General features: G+C 39.0%; 1 long non-coding RNA gene across 1 annotated transcript; it reads left to right on the top strand.

Annotated features, from left to right (window-relative positions):
* Positions 1–10,212: 10,212 nt before the first annotated feature.
* LOC141986498 (uncharacterized) lies at positions 10,213–21,068 on the top strand. The gene is made up of 3 exons (XR_012639300.1): positions 10,213–10,330; positions 11,014–11,102; positions 20,983–21,068. It is a non-coding gene; the product is annotated as an uncharacterized LOC141986498 (long non-coding RNA).
* Positions 21,069–21,644: the final 576 nt, after the last annotated feature.

Below are 21,644 nucleotides of genomic sequence, written 5' to 3'. Positions count from 1 at the left end.
TGCCTTAATCCAGTATCCTTTTGGGATAAAAAGTTTCACCTTTTGAACATAAAATGTACTTTGAAGCTTTATTTATGTCATGCTCAAGAGTTTAGGCAAGCAAAGCCGTTATTTGTCTGTTTCATGACCCTCACCACTGACTAAAATCAAGAAAACCCTTCTGGTCTCATGCCATAGCCCTTCTTGTGGAAGATAAGGATGTTCACAGAAGATGGTCTGAAGCCTGAGTGGCTGCCGATGTACCAAACAAAAATCTAATTGATGACCCAACTGTGCAATTGCCGGCTTCGCTCCCCATGGAGCATATGGACAGCTCTAAATGGGTGTCTCTGTACCCGACATGGAAGAATCACATACTTACTCCATAGATGGAAAGTGAGGGAATCACAGAACTACGAATGTGGCATGGTGCAAACTGTCAGACACATCATGGACGATTGCCCAATTTATGCTCATTCTGGATGTGTCTCAGACATTCACATGGCTACCCTCTCTGCTCTCGTCTGGATAAGAGTCCTTTAGATCCAACTGTAGTCACACCTGTGCTTTCACTAGTCTTCTATTGCCATACAAAAGAAGAAGTGGATGCAATACAGGTGAAACAGCAATGAAGGCTCCCATTGCTAAATGGATATGCGCTTGTATCCACACAGCTTGTGACCAGGCTGGAGGAGTCTACCTTGAGCTGGTGAAATGCTGCTCTATTGATGGAGTTTGACTTCGTGGTCAATGATTACTAGGCTTTTCCATAAGGTAAGCCTATTTCCTCAAGTCATCCACTGACTGACCTGAATAATCTGCCATTGTTTGGGAAACGAATGATGTAAAACAGGGAAACATTACTCACCGGTAATTCTGTTAGTGGTAGTCTCCTCTCTGTCCATCCTGCATTCTGCCCACCTCAACTCCGATGTAAGGAGCTGCTCCTAGTGTGAGCTTTCTTTGCTCTCAGGCTTTCTCTCTGTATTCATCTTTGGAAGCTCACTGTCAGGAGGGAAATGGGGACTGACTGGGCACTTATACAGATTGGGGACGTGATTACACAATTCTTTTGCCTCCTTGTTTCCCGATGGATGGCGTCATAATGCTAACTGTCCTGACTCTGACCATGCAACACCACCTTTGGGATATCTCTCACTGCTATTGGTGTTAATCACTATTGCTAATTGTGTACCAGTAATATTTGTGTAACAACAATGTAAGGAATGAGATTACGATTGGCCTTGTGTAGGGGTGTTTGTGCCCTCTCCGTCTTTGAGCAGTTGCACAAGGCAAGCCACAATATACCTCCATATTTTTTTTCTATATAATGAAGAGGAACTGAACACAGAGGCTCTTTAAGGTCTGATTGATTATTATACAAATGACAGATCTCATAGTTTCTAATGTTTCGAGCTCAAAAAGGAGAGAGCCTCATTTAACTTCTGTGGGCTACATTGACTAGGGACCTAAATAGTAGCTTAGAGATGTGATGCTACTTCCATTACCAACATATCAGGGGTCTGTCTTTTTTCCCTTCATTATTGCCTCTTGCATTATCATTTAAGTAGTCTCTCCAGATGGGGGAAAATCAGTTAATCCTTCCCCAGGTTCCCTTGTCTTTTATAGAGGAAGCAGGCCTGCGGATTTCATTTTGCACCCATACTCTACAATCTGTCTCTGTATAACTTGATTTCCCAAAGATGGTTAAGATGGATAATTTAGCTCCGCTCTCCTGCAAAGTGTAGGGACACTTCCTCTCCTACAATAGAGGAAAATGGATTTATTCTTTTTGTAGGGCAGAGAGGGGAGACATAAACATTAGAAAGTCTAAGACACAGATGGTGATTTAACCGGTAACGTTATTATAGCGAGGATAGCAGTCATTCAGATTGAAGATGTGCAGATCATAATAGTTTCTCAGGTGCATATGCATGATATGAACTGTGTTACAGAGCAGGTCAAGCAATCAATTTTACATTCATATCCTGAGCCTCAGTCATTTTTGTTAGAATGCTCTCCTGTGAGCAGCTTATTCAGCTGAGGCTTAGAAATTTATTCCTGTATGAAGAAGGTCTTACTGTATTTGGCAAAGGAGGCAGGAAATTCAAAAACGTCTTTGACCTAATTTTAGATGACCAAGATAATGTTCCTTCAGTTTAGTTGTGTTACCATGGTGGCTTATTCTTTCAAGTACAAATGGAGGTTTCTATTTCACATAACAAAAATATTAGAGGTATGTTTCGAAGCTAAAGAACATCACACATTTACTTATATCTTTTCTAGCTGTTCTCTTATGTCTGTATGACATCTTTCATTTGAAACATCCCAAAGCACCTTATAAACACATAGGCAGGGATCTTTGTCATCTGTGATTCATGGCTACAGAATTCACTCAGGGGCACAGAATTGTGTAATGGAATCTTTATTTTTTTTTTAATCCTTACATTTGCAAAGGAAATTTTCCAAACATGAACTAAGTGTTAATTGATGCAGTGATGTCTTCCTGAGATTGTAGACTGCCTAAAACAAGAACTCTGAAGGGGTTTGACCACCCCATCAGCTCAGTGGAGTGCTAAGTCTTAAACTTAATGATGACAATTTAATTGGCAATGTTATCCATTTTACTGATGATCATTTTAACAGAAACATGTAGTTACAATGCTTATGCCACAATCCTAAATCCTAATTTCCAGGAACCAAATCCCTTAACTTTCCACTATCCAGCTGCCAAAATTTCCAACTGCTTCCATGACATTGTTGATTATATTTTTAAAACAAAATTCACATTTAATAGAAAATATATGTAAAGTGCAATTATAAATTTTAAATACAAAAAGTGCTATGTGTGGGGGAAGGAAAATACATTGAATGTAATATCAAGGAGTGCTCTGTGATTGTATTATTAATTTTTATATTTTTGTAAGCAGGGTCTGAATGAGCTCACCGCTGACATCTAGTGATGAGCAGTGGAAGAGGACTTCAGGAGCTGATCTCGTTTGCATGGGTACATCCACCCTGCCTAAGTGCTGAGCATGATGGGATTGCTTGCCCAAATGATCACTTTTAGCTCGTGTTGGATCCACAGTCCCTTTGTTGTTGGGGCAGGAGTAATAGAGGGTTGTTATCTTTGTTGTGTGAATCAAGGGCAGCAGAACTGTGCTTGGCATACCCTGATTGAGGGACTCACCACTCAGCTAACCGGCACTCGGTAGGCAGGGGACAAACGTTCCAAAGCCCAGTGAGTTGAGAGAGGGTGGGGACAGTACTTGTACCTGGTGGGGTGGGCCCTAGAACCATTTGACCCTTCCTCTCTCCCCTGATTAAACAGAGCTGATTGAGACTCAATTGAGAGTCTTGTTACACAACACAGAGCTGAAATCACTGATACCTAGGTCTAAGCATTAGACCTGCTTTGGGACAGTGTCTCTGATACAAGACACTGCCCAGTGTGCACCAGCAGTGAGACTCCCCCACTAACAGCTGAAATCACTGAGAGCTGTGTTAAGTGGTGAGACCTGAAGACATCCCAGCAGACTGGTGATTGGCAGCAAGGTGGCTGGCGGAGAGGACCGGAATGGAGCCTGGCAGAGAGGCGTGGCGATCGGCCAGCAGGGCAGCAAGTGAAGAAGAGCGGCAAGTGAGTACCTGGGCAGCAAAGCGAGAAAGGTGTCTCCTTACCTCCACCCAGGGTGGGAGGTGAACTCTGCAGGTGCACCTGTGAACTCTGGATCTGCCCTGACCAAGGACAACAACTGTGAGTGGAGTGCAGAGAAGGGCCAGGCACGTTACAGGGACTTTTGCTTGCTGGACTTAAGAACCTGAGGGAAACAGACACTGCCCAACTTACTTGGGGGTAGGACTTTTGCTCATGGTTTTTGTTTATGAACCCTGTTTGCAGTGTTTTCCCGAATTAATGCTGGGTTACTTCCCTCCTTTTATTAAAAGTTTCTTTACTACACTCAGACTCTGTGCTTGTGAGAGGGGAAGTATTGCCTCTTAGCGGCGCCCAGGGGTGGTGTATAATTGTCCTAGGTCACTGGGTGGGGGCTCGAGATGGTTTTGTCTTGTATTGTTGAAAAGGAACCCCTAGATACTGAACCTGGCCATTGCTGCTGCCAGTTCTGACTGGCAGAAGGGTTACATTTTATTCAATAAACTTTAGCTGAAACTGCAGCAGAATTTCCAGTCTGCTCCACCAAAGTGCCACAAAACCATGGGGCCTGGCTGCAGAATTTAGGTCAGGCTTGCTACAGAGTCCTTGGGACACTGCATATGGAATCACTTCCTTTATGACTGAAATGAAGCCAAATCTGGGGTGGAATGTAGCAACTGTTTAGCAGTACACAGCCACACTTCACAAGAGTTTAAGGCAGGAAGTGGCAAATTGGAATATTGTAGCAATTCTGAATGGTGAGATCTCTGATCTGTTTAGGTAGATGGTAATCTGAAAAACAGAACAGAAAACTCAGGAAGTAGGGATTACTATATGTGTCCATAACCTGCATTATGCGCCTTCTAAAGGCCATCGTTGGTGGCATTTCCCCATTGTTCCTGGTGTAGATGTATTGCCTCTGCTGTATGTGTGAACTGCAAGCTGACTCAAGCACGGAGCAGTGCTGCAACCAAAGACAGTCTTAGGGATGAAACCTCCTTTGCCTGTCAAATGATGCCCATAATATTTCAAATATAGTGATACTGGAAGAGAAGGGGAGCAGAAGGTCCATCATTCTGGCCTGAGTAAAGCACCACCCAGGGAGAGGAGGAGACGCTAGGCTCAGCCACCAGAATCATCAGCCTATTTGAGAAGGAGGGAAATAAGAGATCCAGCAGAGTGGGCAGAACTGTTGGCCTCTGCAACTCTCTTTCCTCCTACTGTGGATTGCCAGAGATGTTTGAAGCCTTCAGGGACCCTCCCACCTGTCCTTTGCTAGGGGCAACAACAGTGGCTGACTCAGGTGATTGAGGTTTACCTGGCAGCAGCAGTTTGGCAACTGGAGGCCCAGGGGGCTGCAGAGGTGATGGCCACCATGTTGGGTGACGTTTGGGATTGAGTTGGGGACATCCAGAGCAGAAAGCATGAGTCTCTACAGCGTGAGCTCAAGAGTTAGCTTGCCAGGTGAGATCTGTAACAGACCCTTCTTTGCTGTGGATAAGGACCAGATGGGGCATACAAGACGCTGACCAGTATGGTTTACTCAGATATACTCAGAGAGGAGTGGCAGCATGGAGAGATGGAAATAAAGGAAAGTACAGTGTACTGGGGAGCCTTTCTCTGTGTATATTGCAGGGAGTGGGGAATATTATGAAAATTGTGGAGGCTGTCACTGGCTGTGGCATGAGTCTGAGATAACAGTGAAACTGACCCACATGATGTTTCTGACATACGAGCAAAATATTTTATTTTGGCCCAGAAGCCAGAATGGAGTGGGGGAAGAGACAATGGAAAAGGGATTGAGGGAAGGAGAATGACACAGATGAGAGAGGAAAGAGACATAAAGCTGTGGAAGGTAGAAGGGAAAGTGAGGGTTCAACGTAAGGAGTACTAAGGGCCATAGGACGGGGGACTGAAGAGGATGGGAAGAAAAGGACATGAGGGAAAACAGAGGCAGACAAGGAGGGTGGTGGTAGTTGCCTGTCGGGGCTGCAGATAAATGGTGCATGTGCACAGCATGAGTAGAGAAGGAGACATGGTGGATGCACATATCACAGGAGAGAGGGAGACAGTAGGTACACACCATGGGAGCGGGGAAGGAAGAGAGAGAAATGGCAACCAAGCATGTGGGAGTGAGAGGGGAAATAGGGAATGTACACAGCAGGAGGGGAGAGCAAGTGAGAGAGAGACACAGCAGCAGGGAGAGATGCATAGGAAAAAGTATCAAAAAGCCACTACAAAATTAATAAAAGGTGGAGCAACACTATAAGAGTGTCATCTAAAATTCATATTTTGAACTTTTATCAATGTATAACACTTATAAGCATGCTTTGAAAATAAAAGAAACAGTTTAAAATTCATAAATACTTTAAATTTTGTCAGTGCCATTCTGTTTGGAATAAGACTGCTTGACATAATGAATTCCACTTTGAATTTACAGTGGAAATATGAAGCAGCTTCTGCCTTCTCTTTCTGACAGTGGGCATTTTGAAGGCAATAGGAGTGTTGTGTAGGGCCCTGTGCAAATCACATTTTGAGGGAAGTCGTGGAAATGCCCCCAAACTGGGATCTTTTAAGTATTATCTTAGTTTCAGTGCTGGGCCCATGAAGAGGAGTAGATTGCAGTGTGCATGTGTGGAAGAATGGAATGCTTTGCGCACGAGCGTGTGGAAGAATAGAGAGCTCTGTGAAGACTAAGTCAATTTCAGGTATTCTGTATGTGGAGTCATTTTTCACTAACCTCCTTGAATGTTCTGGATCTTTGTAGAATCTTGTGGAACCTTCCAGAATTTTTGAGAACTACATTTTCCTTGAACTTCCTAGAATGTTGTGAACCATGCCTTCATTGGTACATAAAGGGCGGGGTATCGCCAGTCAGTCAGTGAGATATAAGAATGAACTGAAGTGAAAGCCCATCTGCAATATTACCTTGTTGTAATACCTTGTTTTATTGTGTAATTAGGAAAGTGTACTTGTGTTTTAAGACTTGAACAGTGCAAGTAGTGATTAATAAAGGGCATATTTAATGAGAAGCCAGAGATATCTATCCAACCCCTATCTACACCACAATATACAAGAAATACTGTTACTTCTTTTGCCATGCTTAACACATAATGTTTGATGACTTTCTAAGACAGCAGAACATCAACTTTTTTTTTTCTGCAATAGAAAATAAAAGATGCCCCTGAAGAAGCCTTCAGGAGCTCAGTATAGGAAGCAAAAAGCTGAATTGCAATCTAGTTTGCAGCAAGGGGCAAATTTGATGGGAAAATATTTGAAACCGAACAACAGAGACTGGGATTTAGGAAGTAGCGATTGTCCCAGTGCAGAAGAAATTGAGGAGTAAAGTGTAAATGATGGAAATCTTATTACTAAGGAATTAGCAGATTTACCTGAAGATAAGGAATAGAAATCTGCGGAAAGTGATGGAGAATCATCCAGTTTTCCTAGTGGCACAAACAAGAGTGATGATAAAGAAAAATGTAGCTTGCATGAAAAGGAGAGTAATGACAAAGAAAAATCTGGTTTACATGAAAAGGAGAGAAATGATGAAGAATCAGCCTTTCCTGATGACAGAATAAAAATTGCGCACCACAAATGGGTACATTAGATCCTGCTTTATGGCTGGCAATCCTAAACTCTGCCAGTATTGATCATACAGTTTTGAAGGGCTGGGTAAAATTGAAGATATGACATTTCTAGTAAATGAGCAGAAAGCAACACTTCTCAAAGTCACACTGCAAAAGAGTGCTCAAGAATGGTGAGAAACTGAATCGACATTGTCTAGTTTACTCAAAATCAACTGACAAAGTGTTCTGTTTTTGTTGCAAAATATTTGACAAGAATGCCAAATCATTGCTTGCACTTTCTGGGTACAATTACTGGCATAACTTAGCCGATGCTCTGAAGCAACATGAAAAGTCACTTGGCCATTTTCCAGCCCACTCCAAATGGATGAAGGTTGAGTCCAGGCTCAAGCTGAATAAATGCACAGATGCAGGAAACCAGCGCATTATTAATGTAGAAACCCAGCATTGGCAGCACATACTCAAGCGTCTGATCTGTTACCCTCTTGCTTGCAAAGAATAATTGGCTTTCCAGGGCTCATCGTATAAGTTGTTCACTGAACATAACGGTAATTTCCTTGTTTTGGTAGAGCTCCTTGGGAAATATGACAAGGTCATGTGTGAGCGCCTACGTCGAGTAGTTCATAAAGAAGCTATTGACCATTACTGCAGCAAAACAGTTCAAAACAAATTGATTGACCTTATGGCAAGGAAGGCGCTTGATGTGGCTCGGCAAAGCAAAGTACTATGCCATAATAAGGGGCTGCACTCCCAATATTAGTACAGTGAAAATATGTCATTTACACAAGATTTGTTGACTATGAGGATGGCTGTATCCAAGTAAAGGAACACTTTATGTGTTTCTGGTCTGTGAACGACTCTACTGGAAAAGGCTTAAAAGAACCATTTATGAACGTTTGGAATGAGAATAAAAATAAAGCTTCAGAACGGCTATGGCCAAGGCTATGACAACAGCGTGAACATGAAGGGAAGAAACAGTGGTGTCCAGGCAAGGACCCTTGCACTGAATCCAAGAGCTTTCTTCGTGCCTTGTAGCTGCCATTCCCTCAACCTGGTTGTGTCAGATGCAGCGTCGTCGTCTTTAGATTCACAAAAAGAACAGGAGTACTTGTGGCACCTTAGAGAGTAACAAATTTATTTGAGCATAAGCTTTCGTGAGCTACAGCTCACTTCATCGGAAGCTTATGCTCAAATAAATTGGTTAGTCTCTAAGGTGCCACAAGTACTCCTTTTCTTTTTGCGAATACAGACTAACACGGCTGCTACTCTGAAACCATTCTTTAGATTCAGTATTCTTTTTTGGAGTTATTAAAAGGATAACGGACAATGTTTAAAAATCTGACTGTGAAGCCACTAAGTGACACTAGCTTGGAGAGCTACACTGACAGTTTAAGGCCAGTGAGGTACGAAGTGACTGAAGTTTACGAAGCCCTGATGGAACTGGCGCAGTTGAGTAAAGCCGAGGCCGGAATCTGACACGAGGGGCAAAGCCTGGCAAACCAGATCACTGACTTAACATTTCTGGTTTCAGTTGTGGTTTGGCATGATAACTTGTTTCAAGTAAACATAACCAAAGCATTACAAACTGTCGATGGACATCATGATCACTACTATTTTGAGAAGCTGCCTTGATTTCATTGTGGCCTACACAGACAACGGATTTGAAGATGCCATCACTGCTGCCAAAGAAATGGTGGAAAACTTAGGAGTTGAGCCTGTCTTCAAGGAAACTTGTATTCATCAGAAGAAGAGACAGTTTGGTTACAAGGGTAGAGATGAGGTGATGGGAGGCTCAGAAGAAAAATTCAAAAGAGAGGTTTTTTTCTCACTTGTTGACACTGCTTGAGTGTCCATTTAAGAAAGGTTTGGAAAAATGAAGCACCATGAAAAGACGTGGGTGGGGGAGGGTGGTGAGACCTTGGTAAGCTGCTTGCAGACAGGAAAACACTCTCTTGAACAATTGTATGGACCTTCACTGGATTCTGTCACCTGGAGAATGTTTGGACATCAATGATAAAGACCTCTACATCGAGTTGGACAACGTTTGTCACATTTTCCACGTGGGAAGCACTCTTCACTCCAAAACCAGCAATTCATTCATGATGCAGAGCTGAGGGACACTTTTCCTAATGTGTGGATAGCTCTGAGGATTCTGCTCACCCTGCCTGTCACAGTTGCGAGTGGTGAGCGCAGCTTTTCAAAGCTCAGGCTCATTAAAACGTATCTTCGATTGACGATGGTTGACAAGAGACGGACTAAAGGACTAGGGTTAACGTTCTAAGGCTGTTGCCTATTGTAACACCATTTAATATTGGTCCACTGAGTGTTCATGCACAGTTCAATTTCTTGATGTTAGTACATTTCAGTTATTCTTAAAATTAAAAAATTTCTATAAGCTTAGAGGAAACTAATTTTTTTATTTTTTTATACATGGCATGAATAAATACAGAATTACAGCTGCTAGCATGCAAATTTATCATTTTATATGACAGGGATAAATCGTGCATGCAAATTGTGCATCAGAGTCATGAAATGGGCAACAAATGCAATAAAAAATAAAGTACTCAAATGTTTTTAACAAATGGAGTGTGGGGGGGAATGCCATTTGATCTAGGGCCAGCCCTGATCACGTGCTCTCTCTCTCCACCCCCATTCCCTTTTGATGAGAGAAATGTTCCCAATGAAAGTTTTGCTGAAACTGACCCTTCCCTGTGAAAATTTCAACAAATTGGCATTTTGACAAAAAACTGTTTTGTCTAACAATTCCCTACCAGATCTAAAGATAAGTTCTACCTCTTTAAGTATTTAAAAAATGTGAGAACATAAAGGGATTCAGCAAAAGGTGGTGATTCAGAAATTTAATAGAAACCATATCAGTGATTCTGCCACAAAGAGCAAATGTTCTGATTGAAAGCCTCAGATATGTAATGATAACAATTCTAATGATGTGAATATTAGTACTAAAGAGATCTCATGTCTTCGTGTATTTGCAGAGTACTGGGATAGCACTGTTTGCTTTTCGAGTATCAAAATTTTGCAGTAGTTCTTCGTTGGAATCATTCCTTTTTATTAAATAAGCAATTGCTGTTGGTCAAAAGATAATGGTTAGGTATGTATAGCACAATAGGCACTATGGAAAATGTATTCTAGTGAATGCTATGTAAGTAACATTCCATTAAAAATCCTGTTTACACAGTGGATGTCATACATATTTAGTGCTGGAATGACAAAATTTAGATTTGTCAATCTAAAATACTAACTAACTAAATAAAACCACTGTTTCTTAACACAGTCTATTTAAATTAATTCTACAGAATAATGATGCAAATAAAACTTTGTTTGAATAAGTACTTGAACTGTGCTGGTATAGGTCAGATAAAGAAAAGTGTTTTGAATATAAAACTGAATATAAATTAAGTCATTTTAAACGGAGAACGCATAGTGTGAGAATAGCTTTGCCATATTCAACTCTGATTAGAGATCACGTGTAGTTTAAAGGGATAGACCTGAATACTAACTTCACTGGTCTTTACCAGATTACATATCCTCTACTCAATATCAGAATTAGTGGTGTAGTTTTAAATCACAAGTTCAGTCACTTCATAATGTAAGTCATGTTTTTTTTATTTGAATGTTTGCAGTAATATAACTGAAAACATGTTTCATGTTTGAAATGAGAGTAAAGGCCGTATACTATTAAGGGCTGTATCTTGAAATCATTTGCAGTTCTGCTAAATGGCTGAGAAATATTCTATAGTCCACAAATACTGTAGCTCCTTTTTCTGTTGACAGGCACTGAAAACCACAGAACTCCCACTGATGGTGAAACCACAGAACAAAGGAACAGACAGGGATGAAAAAACAGGAAAGCAAAATGGCAGGTGGGGAAGCTCAGCACTGAAAGACAGCAGAATTTCTGTGCGTTTATGCAGCACAAACAGGGATTTATGCAGCAACGTGACAAAAATATAAATTATGGCCGTGACATTGCTGTATAAGCATAATCACAGGGCACATGGGGCCTGGCCCTGCCCATGTTTCTCTCTACAAATTGTATGTACAGTCTATCAGCAGTTTTATTATTCTCCATGTTAGATTTGGGCAACAAGCTAATTGCAGATGTATTAAATGAACTGATGAAGAAGGGAATATGAAGGCTATTATAATAGGGGCGAAAAAGCTGTACGCACAGGTTCATTTGAGCATCCCCACACGTCCCAATTGGCAATTGAAAGCACTTGAAAAGACCTGTGGCTGTATAAAATTTTTGTTTGTTTATATCAGATTAATGATATGATGAACAGATAAAACTAAATATCTTATTTTGGAATGTTGACCTGGTTCTGTACTTTTTTTATGGTTACATTAATACTGACTGTGGATTTTGAGATTGGGGAAATATTGCTGGCTTGATTCATTATTTTCTTCCAGTGGTTGTATTCAGTTAAGAGAACCTCTTTCCTTCATGATGTTTTTGTGTTCAATTGATTGACATTACTAGAGCTTACAGTTCTGGAATTCAGAGCCTTCTCCTGCCTAACTTTGTTTATTTTTATTTTTGGTGGAAATAGGTGGTATAGGAAGATGCATAGGATAGATCACCCTTTGGAGCAAAGCATTTTAAGAGGAAATAGGGAGTAACTAATATATTTAAAAAATATGAATGTTTTAATTATTCCTATGGGGTTTTTTATAGTGGAATTTCCTTAATGAGAGGAAAAAGCTTAACTTTCTAAAAGGCCCCTGAAAAGAAAAATCTGCATAGAATCTCTGCCATCAGAGACCCATGTATTTATATTTGTAATCTGGATTGGAGTAGAGTAGAGATAGAAACAGTAAACTCTAGCTGGTCTTAGTCGCTCATGTTGTGTTAGTGTGTCTGGAAATTCAATTTTGGTTGATGTAAACTCAAATGACTTTACTTATTTCCTTATATCAACTTAATTTTTTTAAAATGGACACCAGAATTCCAATAATAGCTAAGGTGGAGGAAGTTATTGTGCGTGTTCAGAAAGACATACAATCTTGAATAATGCATCATGGGGTATTGCAAACTGAGGCCCTAATTCTGCAAACTTCTCATACTTTGCTTAGCTTTTTGCATCTGAGTCTCTGAGTCTGTTCACATACGTAAAGCGAGCACGTTCATAAAGGTTTACCTTACTCTGAAATTTGAAAAAATGTATGTGATTATTTTAGAGGAAAATAGGTTGGAAACTTAAAGGAATTTACGTTTGTGATAGTTCTGAAGGATTTAATCTTTCTACAAATTTACCAGATATATTAAACATTTCACAGTTTAGATTTTCTCTACTGCTACAAAATGTATCCTCTTATCAAAATGTGTGATATCAATATATTGTTAAATTATTAGTAATTTTTTGTTTCCTGAGAGGAGGAGAAATCTGTTGTTTATCATGGGAAGCTCATTCATATGTTTCAAGATTTTAAAAAGGTCAGCACAACTGAGAAGATCTAGATATGAGATTTTTAATTTGTTTATTTCAGTTTCAAAAACCAAACAAACTAAACAAAAAAAATGCCTATTTCAGGCTCTCGGCCCCTGTGTTCAATTAAAAATACAATCCCTAGGAATAAAAACAAAAACAGTGGTAAATCCCATGCAACATAAAACAGCAGCCACCAAAGAAAATATTACCAGCCCAGATTGTCACATCCTTCCATCCCTGAAAGAAACTCCACAACACAGACACCTTAGATCTCTCCAAACATCCGTTCAAGAGAAATGGGTTTTGCCATTGACCTTGTGAGTTTACTCATTTTAAGGTTTTCAGACAGAAAGTATTCCAAAATCAAGAGCCCTTACAGTGCAGATAGGAATTACCATACTCCATCAGACCACTCGTCCATCTTGGTCAGTATCCTGTCTTTGACGTGGGCCAGTACTAGATTATGCATAGGAAAGTACAAGTAACCCTTTATTGAACCATTACAAAATATCTGCCCATCTGGGAACGTTCTTCCTAACCCAAAGCAATTAGTGGTTGGCTTATATCTTGAAGCATGAGACATGATACTCCTTCTAATTTTTTTAAATCCAATCTAAAGTAACGATGGATGGTCTGATAAGCCATAAAATATGTATATTTTTAATCTTGTTAAGCTTCTGGCTTCAGTGATACCCTGTGGCACTGTATAACAAAAATATTTATTTTTAATAATTTTAAATGAGTTGCCTTTCTATTTCATTGTATGATCCCTCATTTTCATATGATGAAAGGTAAATCAGGCACCCTTCTCTGTATGTTGCATTATTTTTTATACCTGTTCTGTCACCTCTTATTCATCTCCTCTATAAACTAAACAGTCCCAGTCTTGGTCTCTTCAATCAGTCTTCAGTTGGGAGTATTTGCATGCCTGTCCTACAGTATCCAGAGATCCCTTGTGTATAAACAAGCAGCGATAGCTCAAGTACCTCCACTGTCGGCACCTGTGCAGTATCTTATGGAGAGCGAGAGAGAGAGGTCAGCTCTCATGTACCCCAGTGTCTCTTCCTCAGGAAGATGACCTTGGTATCGTTGTGGACATTTCAATGAAGAGGTCACCTGAATATGCAGCTGCAGTGTAAAAAGCAAACAAGATGTGAGACTGCATAAGGAATGGGATGGGGAATAAAACAGATTATATTATAATGCCATAGTAAATCAATGGTAAGCCCTCATCTGCAGTACTGTGGGCAATATAGGTTACTTTATCTCAAAGAGGCTGTGACAGAATTTGAGGGGGTTCAAAGAAGGATTGGCATGGAAAAGTCATTTGAAGAGAGATTTAAAGGACTAGGAGTATTTATCTTAGAAAAGAGACAAAAACAGGAAATGGTACATGCATATAAAATAACGAATGATAGAAAAAGTGGACCAGGAGCTTCTGTTCTCCCTGCCTCATAACACAAGAACAAGGAGACATTCATTAAAATTGGAAGGTGGCAAATTCAAAATGGATAAAAGGAAATACTTTTTCTCAAAATGTGTAATTAGACTCTGAAACTCGGAGCCACCAGATATCATTGAGGCCAAGAATTTAGCAAGGTTCACTGAAGGATTGGACCTGTATATGGATATCAAGAGAGATAATAGTTCATGCTAAAAAAAAGTTTTGGAGGAGTGAAAAGCTTCATGCTTTGGAGCCTCGAGCAATCTTTAATTATTAAGGATGAGGATAAGACTTTCATGGAGGCATATTGTCCCTTATTTGCTTACTGATGGTTTCTTGCAGTTTCCTATGATGGGGGCTTCTGTTGGAAACAGGAGACTAGACTAGATGGACTCTGGTTTTGATCCAGTCTTTCTACAGAACTCAACAGATAATCACAGATTTTCAATCACAGAGTGCTGATGTCCAGTGCTCTCTTCAAGATACTCCACTTAATAAGTGGGCTGCAATATATTGCATTAGCTGCTGCTTCTGAATGGATTTAAGATGTCGCCACCTGTAGAGTGCATTGCACTATTCCAATCTAGAGGAGAGAGAGGCATGACCATGATAGCAAGGTCTGCATCTTAAATTACGTGTGGAAGTAGTTACTATTCTTCTCTGGCAAATTAAAAGTTGTTATCGGTGGAAATAAATAGTCTTAGATTATATTGATGTGAAATGTTTTTGAATGTCAGGTCTTTGTACCTCAGAGCCAAGATGATTATATTGTTACCCTGGTTAATTTCATTTTTTATGAAAAAATCCTATTTGCCTGAGTTCTAGTTAATCATGGTCAATTTATTTACCTTGATTTATACCATATTTAGCCACTTTAATATCTGTTTTAATATATATGGATTAGTAATCAGAGGAGAGGTGACCAAGTCAAAGGTGCATGATACATTTATTTATTATGCCTGATTGATTCAGTAAGATACTTAGATGTGCATGCAACTTTAAGCAAGTGGTTAGTCTTACTGAAGTAAATGGAACTACTCCCATGCTTAAAATTACATACATACTTTGTTGAATTGGGGTCCCCATATGTCAGATACAGACATGCATGCACACACTGTTTACCTCAAGTTCAATGCTTACTTGAAATGCACTGAGTTAAGATCTAACACCAACCTACCTGGTTGAAACCCAAATGCCAGCTGACCTTCCTCTCGCTCTCAACCTCCCTCCAAACAAAGCTCTCAAAGAGTTTTCCTCAGGATTAAGATAGGATAAACCTGATGTCATTTTTAAAATTTTAGGCTTCCTTCGGAACGCTAATGTTAACTAGCTATAAAAAGAGACCTGCTCTTCCATAACACTCCTGTCAAATAAACGTCTGTGCTATGTTCCCAGAATTAACACACCCCCCCAACCATATCCCAGAACCAAAGCAGGACTAATTAATAAAATGTACAACAAATCTTGATAATATGTACTCAAATTTCTTCCTTGCTTGAGATGATATCTATTATCTGGTATATTTGGTATTCCACCGAAGAAGACATAATACCTAATAACTCATCTGTATTATGATTATTAGGATAAATCTTCAGATAAAGAATGTTTGTATAATGGAAACTTCAAAATCTGCAAATCTAATATGATAAATGATCCAAAATACAATGTATTCGTTTATTTAGCTTAGATTTTAATGTTTGTAAAATGAGCAAAACAATATATCTAGATGCCAGAGCCATATTATCATAAACATATTTGCTAAAACATAAGACATAAATTGCAGTTAAATTTAGTAATGTACGATAGTATGCTTGAACATTTCTTTGTGATTAAATGTGAACAATTGCTCCTTTAAGGTAAAGGTCTGTGTATGTGTGATTCATCAGATTGAAATGACAGTGCGGACAGCTCATGCCATGCCTAGTTATCAAAAGGATTGATTTTAGTCTATGCTGCTGGATGAAAAAATATCTGTTAATAACTACAGCAGCAAAACTCCTGATGTCATTGATAGCACAAATCACTTTTCACATTCTATATTATCTGGCTCATTTACAGATATAGGGCATACAAACTGATCTGTTGAAATGCAAAATTATAACATAAAAAATGACACAGATTTATGCAAGAATGATGACTGCAAAGCACATTGCATCGGTACTATAAGAAGTTGAAAATTGCTGCTGTTGTAGATGTCATAGGCATGTTATTTTCTTTGGTATGCGTGGAGGATATGCTGTCAGGCTTTTATCATGCAAACTGTTTTTTATGTGCTTTTCCTCTCTTCCTGCTAGAAATAGAAGATCACTGAACCTGGCTTTTATTAAGTGTGTTCAAAATATTCCTTAACAAACTTGGTTGATTTACGCTTTGATATAAAACATTGGTTGTTTCCCTGCCTCACAGGAATGGATAATGCATTAAAGATAAATGCATTAAAGATTGTGAAGCATTTGAAATCTACTGGTGAAAAATGCTATATAAAAGCTAGGTGGTATTATTATTTATTAAAGGCTCTGAATAAATAAATTGTTCTGAAGTAAACAAATATGACTACAAATTGCATTGCATAAACAAAATTGTTTCTGTGGCAAGTAATATACTAATTTTAATGGTATGAGCTGGGTGAAACCTTGTTATGGGGTAAGTTTAAAACCTCTTTCAAACTGGTATGCGAATGCACTCTTCACTTAAGATACTGGTAAGAAACACTTATGGGGCCACATCTAAAACAAGGCCTACCCAATGCAGTCTACCCAGAAACTAGCACCAGGTAGGCAGAGGGTTCCACTGAGTATTGTGACCATGGGAAGGGTGAAGGAAGGCAGAACACTCAGTAGTAGACAACAGATGAACAGAGTAAGAAAGAGAGGCAAAAAGGAAGAAGGCCAAGCAGTAGCCTGGGATTATAGCGTGACCCTGGAAAAAGCTAGAGAGAGAAACAGAGAGCGAGCGAGCACGCTTTTGAGTCTGTTGGCTAAAGAGGCTTGGTGCTGTAAGATAAGAAACTGCTCCTTTTGTTATTGATTCCTCCTCCATTCAAAGACACAGGACTTTGTACGTTTTTTGTAAATAAACAAAACTGCATCTAAGCAATACCTATCACTGATTCCTGCTCTCAACAGGAACATCACCAGGGCCCCAAACTTTGACTAGCCACTCAGAGTGAAAAAGGGCAACTATAATATTTATCATCTATTTAGTGTTTCATTTTGCCAGAGCTGAAAGATTTATCCACCTCAGACCATGTCTTACCTGCATTTTACAGATAGTGAAGTTGAGACATAGAGGGTAAGTTGTAAGAAGAATTCATGTCTAAAGCAGACCCAGTTTGTACATAATTCACACATGGTGGAAACTGGGAAGTTGAACCCTTGACCTGCAGCTCTAGAAAGATAGGTCACTAAAACAGGAGTTCTCAACTGGTGGGGTTGCTCCACAGAGGATTGGCAAGAGGGCCATTCCTCACTAGTAAAGGGGCAATAAGTAAAGTCCTGAGGTCAGTAAGACTCACTCAGTGGGAGTGTGAGAAGCAGAGGAAAGAAGCAATTTGCTACTTCTCCCTCCCGCTGCACCATCTGCTCCATCCTTAATCATTCCCACCGCAGTCTTAATTCCATCCCTCTTCCCCAGTGGTTTACAGCCTCTTGAAGTATCACTCCCCCAGAAAAGTACTCAGGGTTACAAGAAGTGCCAACAAGCCCCGGCATCAGTGTCCACACACCCAGCAGCCAATACTCCCAAGCAAGTAGTATTAACTCCCATTAGCTACAAACCCAGCCCCCTCAACCAGCACCACCAATCCACACCAGCCACTCATCCCCCAACCAACTCTCAGTACCCCATCCCCCCACAATAGTCCTCCTGATATGCATGAGCCCCAACACTGCACCCAGAACCCCCAAATAAGCTGCCATAGTCATTTGGAACCACAGATCTAGCACACAAATCTTTTGCAGAAAGTGCACACAGTGATGTTCTCAAACTCTGAACCTTTGATTCTCTTGGAATGCTCCATCTACTAATTTTAAGAGTGTTTTTGCATCTCGTTGCTCTTTCAAACAGTCTCTTATGTCTGTTCATTAGCTTCATCTTGAAAGTTTGGGGAAAAAAACAAAAACTGCCTCCTTATTCCTGAGCTCATGTCATACCCTCCATGCTACATATCATACACTCCATGTTTAATTATGTGATTGGCCTGTGTTATGAAGGAGGTCAGACTAGATTACTATAATGGTTGCTCCCTTCTGGCCTAAAACATATGAATATTAATGATGGGGGAAAGCATTATGTTACCAAAAAACAGAGATAATTCTTGCTCAGGAGGACCAAAATATTTCCTCTGTTATTATTATTATGTGTTATTTGTGGTGTTGTAGTGCCAAAGGGCCCCAGTCAATACTGGGACCCCTCATGGTAGGTGTATAAACACAGGAAGACACAATCCCTGCCCCCAAAGGGCTTACTTTTATAACTGTAATAAAATTAAACTCAGTAGAGGTGGGGACAGAGATAAATTATTCAGCTCTAACTTCCTGGAGTAGCATGTGCATTTTCACTGAGATAGCCTTCGTAATCATTTTACAGAGGCCAAATGCAGTATGACAAATTCATATATTGCAACATGGTTCCAAACTCTAAAATGTAATTAAATGTTTTTGTTAATCGCTAACATTTTTTAATGTCTAGTGATTCCATTGGGAACAACTACAACTCAACAGCAAAAGATTTACTCATCTAGTATATTTATTAAATCTTGAGCTCAAATGGCAAGATAATATGGCACTTTTAAATTTTATTGCTGTTAATAAGTAATCCCATTTACAAAGTGTTTTTCATCATCAAAGCATTTTACGGACATTTGCTACTTCATTCTCACAATACCGCCATATGTATTGTCTGGGAATGTGCTATAGAGGGTACATAGAAACTCCATGTTAAATGCTTCCACCAAAGTGAAAGAAAAGTTGGGACAGTTTCTTTAGAACTAAGGTAAGTTACCCTCCGTGGATACTACTAAATCATCCCTTATCTCTTGGCCTGAGGGGGAAAAAAAAATTTCTGGAGAGCAAACCTCTCCTTCACTTTACACAAGTATAGAATTCTGCACTCAACTGTTAATATACTCAGTGTATTGTTCCAGAAAGAGTAAATGTGTCCTTCAAGGTCAGTTAACTTGTTTGTTTATATGTGGTGGTTCCGCCTTCATTGGTTTGTTTTGTTTATGAGAAAGCAGCTTTGTTTGCAGGTATGGCAGGCATAGTGTGGATTATCACAGACTAAGGGGGTATATTTTTGAGGTAGCACCTTGTTAAATATTACTAGCACATCACTACCCCATTTTACGTGTAGCAAAATTGAGGCAGAGAATTCAGAAGTGAGGGATTGTTTAGGAAACTAAGGAAATGTGCTGGAGTCTGTCAGGTATGATCAGATGACTATAATATACACTCTTAATGTTATTTTTCCATGTGGATGGAAGTTCTGGTTAGTTCACTAAATTGTAATCCATTTAAAACCTTTAGAAACGTATTCACCCATTTTCTGATTTTAGTAACTTTTTTAAAACAACCACTAGTTACAGAATTCTATTTTTTTCAGTATGTTCTAAACAGATGAACTTATATGCACTTCTTCTACAGATTGTCAAGACAAGAGGGAACCTTTTTTGTCCAAAGCTTGTGCTTTTTAAGTTTGTGTTTGTTTTGTTTTGGTCCTGTAATAATGATTACATCATTTTAGATACATATATCTGTTACCCTTCTGTTTCTTATTCTTCACACATCTGTTCCAGTATTTTGTTTTGATACTGATACCTGTTGATAGCAAGAGGAAGCCAGTAAGGAAGGAGTGGGCCAATCATGAGACAAAAACGGCAAAATCAAACCTAGCTGGCCAGAAGTGCCAACTAATGGTGTTACACAGTGTTTCACTGCAGTGCTTGTTTAATAACCCCATTAGTCGTATCTACAGCGGTATGAGTTCCTAACCCAACCCAACCCAGCAACACTGATAAGAGAAGTATTGCCCTTTAAGTGTAGCCCCCTTTTCACTTGTGTCCTTTTGAATGTGGAATAACTGAATTTAAACAGGCCAAAATTCACAATGCTGGTGAGGAAAGGGATGTTTTCAGATTCTGTTACAAGTAGAAATTATTATTTAACTTCTCAACCCTCTAATTACATGTAGAGTTATACCCCAAGTACAATAGAATATATGGAGTTTACATTTCAGTCTGAAAGTTGTGGGTAGGAAAGGAATTTTGATCCTTTTGGCAGTAACTTTTGCCTACTTATAAGAACTTCGCAGGATATATATTTTTTGCTGCCCGTGGGTGTCACTCTGAGTCTCCTAAGAAGGTAGCTTAAATAAGGAAGATTTGATATTTTGCTGTTAATTAATTTATAATAAAAGCAGTTACGTGTTACCTGTTATGTGCTTGGCTTATGGAAATGTGCACTACCTTCAGAGCAATCTTACAAAATAAGTTTCTTATTTTCAAACAGTCAAATAAGAGGACACTTGCCATTACAGAAACTTCTATAAGGGGGTATAACTTTATCAGAGGTGTGATCCAAAGCAATTTTGGTTCTTATGAAGAGATTTATTTTCAGCATTTTCAAGCACAGTGTGGTTATATTTTCTGTATGATTCATATTTTAGACTAGATTTTTGACAAGCTATTTCATGCTTCACTGACTGCAAAGGTTTGAAATTTTATTCCATATTGGAACAGTAGAGGCAAATTTGTTATGATAAATTTTTAATAGATTGTTTCTGGTTAATTGAAGATCTGTATTTGTTTGTTTCTTTGTTTTTGGTTCATTATTTTAACTATTTTCCTGTCACAAACAATCTGATGAGAAGAAACAAAGAGATCAAAGTGGAGCATTGCTTCAAAAATATCTACATCAGGGTTTGAAAATTACCATGGAAAGAGAAGGAAGAAAAAGAATTCATAAGCAAAGGTAACTGCAGTCATGTCATGTATTCATATTCCTTTAATAGAAGATATGATAATTTTCTATTTTTATAGCAGATCACCAATAAGAAGTTCACATGTTTATGCTCTGTCTCTCCATAATAACATCCTTTATTCTCAAAAAATCATTTAGAATGGATATAATTTTGGATTGATTGCTGGGTTTATATGTTTGCTGATGCCAATTTCATAAGCAAAGACATTTTATTCTGGTGTTGCAGGAATGGGTTCTTTTTGAATTTCAAGAGAGTATTGACATCTATATCATACAGACTGTATTTTATCCAAAAAGCAATCATATTTCCTATAATTACTAATGGGTGCTATAGTAAGAAAACTGTAGAAAAGCAATTAATATGAGGAGGAAATTGAAGACGAGATTAAGTTCTCATTAGATGTTCAAAGTTCAACATATTCTTTATTCATCTTTACCCATTATAAAACAATTCCAGATGGAATTCATATTTCATATGAATAAATCTTGAATTCACAATTTTGTCATGTTTGCCTAATTCTAGAAAAATCTATTTCTACAAGTTTTTGATTA

The sequence above is a fragment of the Natator depressus genome, chromosome 1 (genome assembly GCF_965152275.1).
Source record: "Natator depressus isolate rNatDep1 chromosome 1, rNatDep2.hap1, whole genome shotgun sequence".
Classification (NCBI taxonomy): domain Eukaryota; kingdom Metazoa; phylum Chordata; order Testudines; family Cheloniidae; genus Natator; species Natator depressus.
The sequence above is the reverse complement of the archived record's forward strand: the minus strand, read 5'-3'. Positions and strand labels throughout refer to the sequence as shown.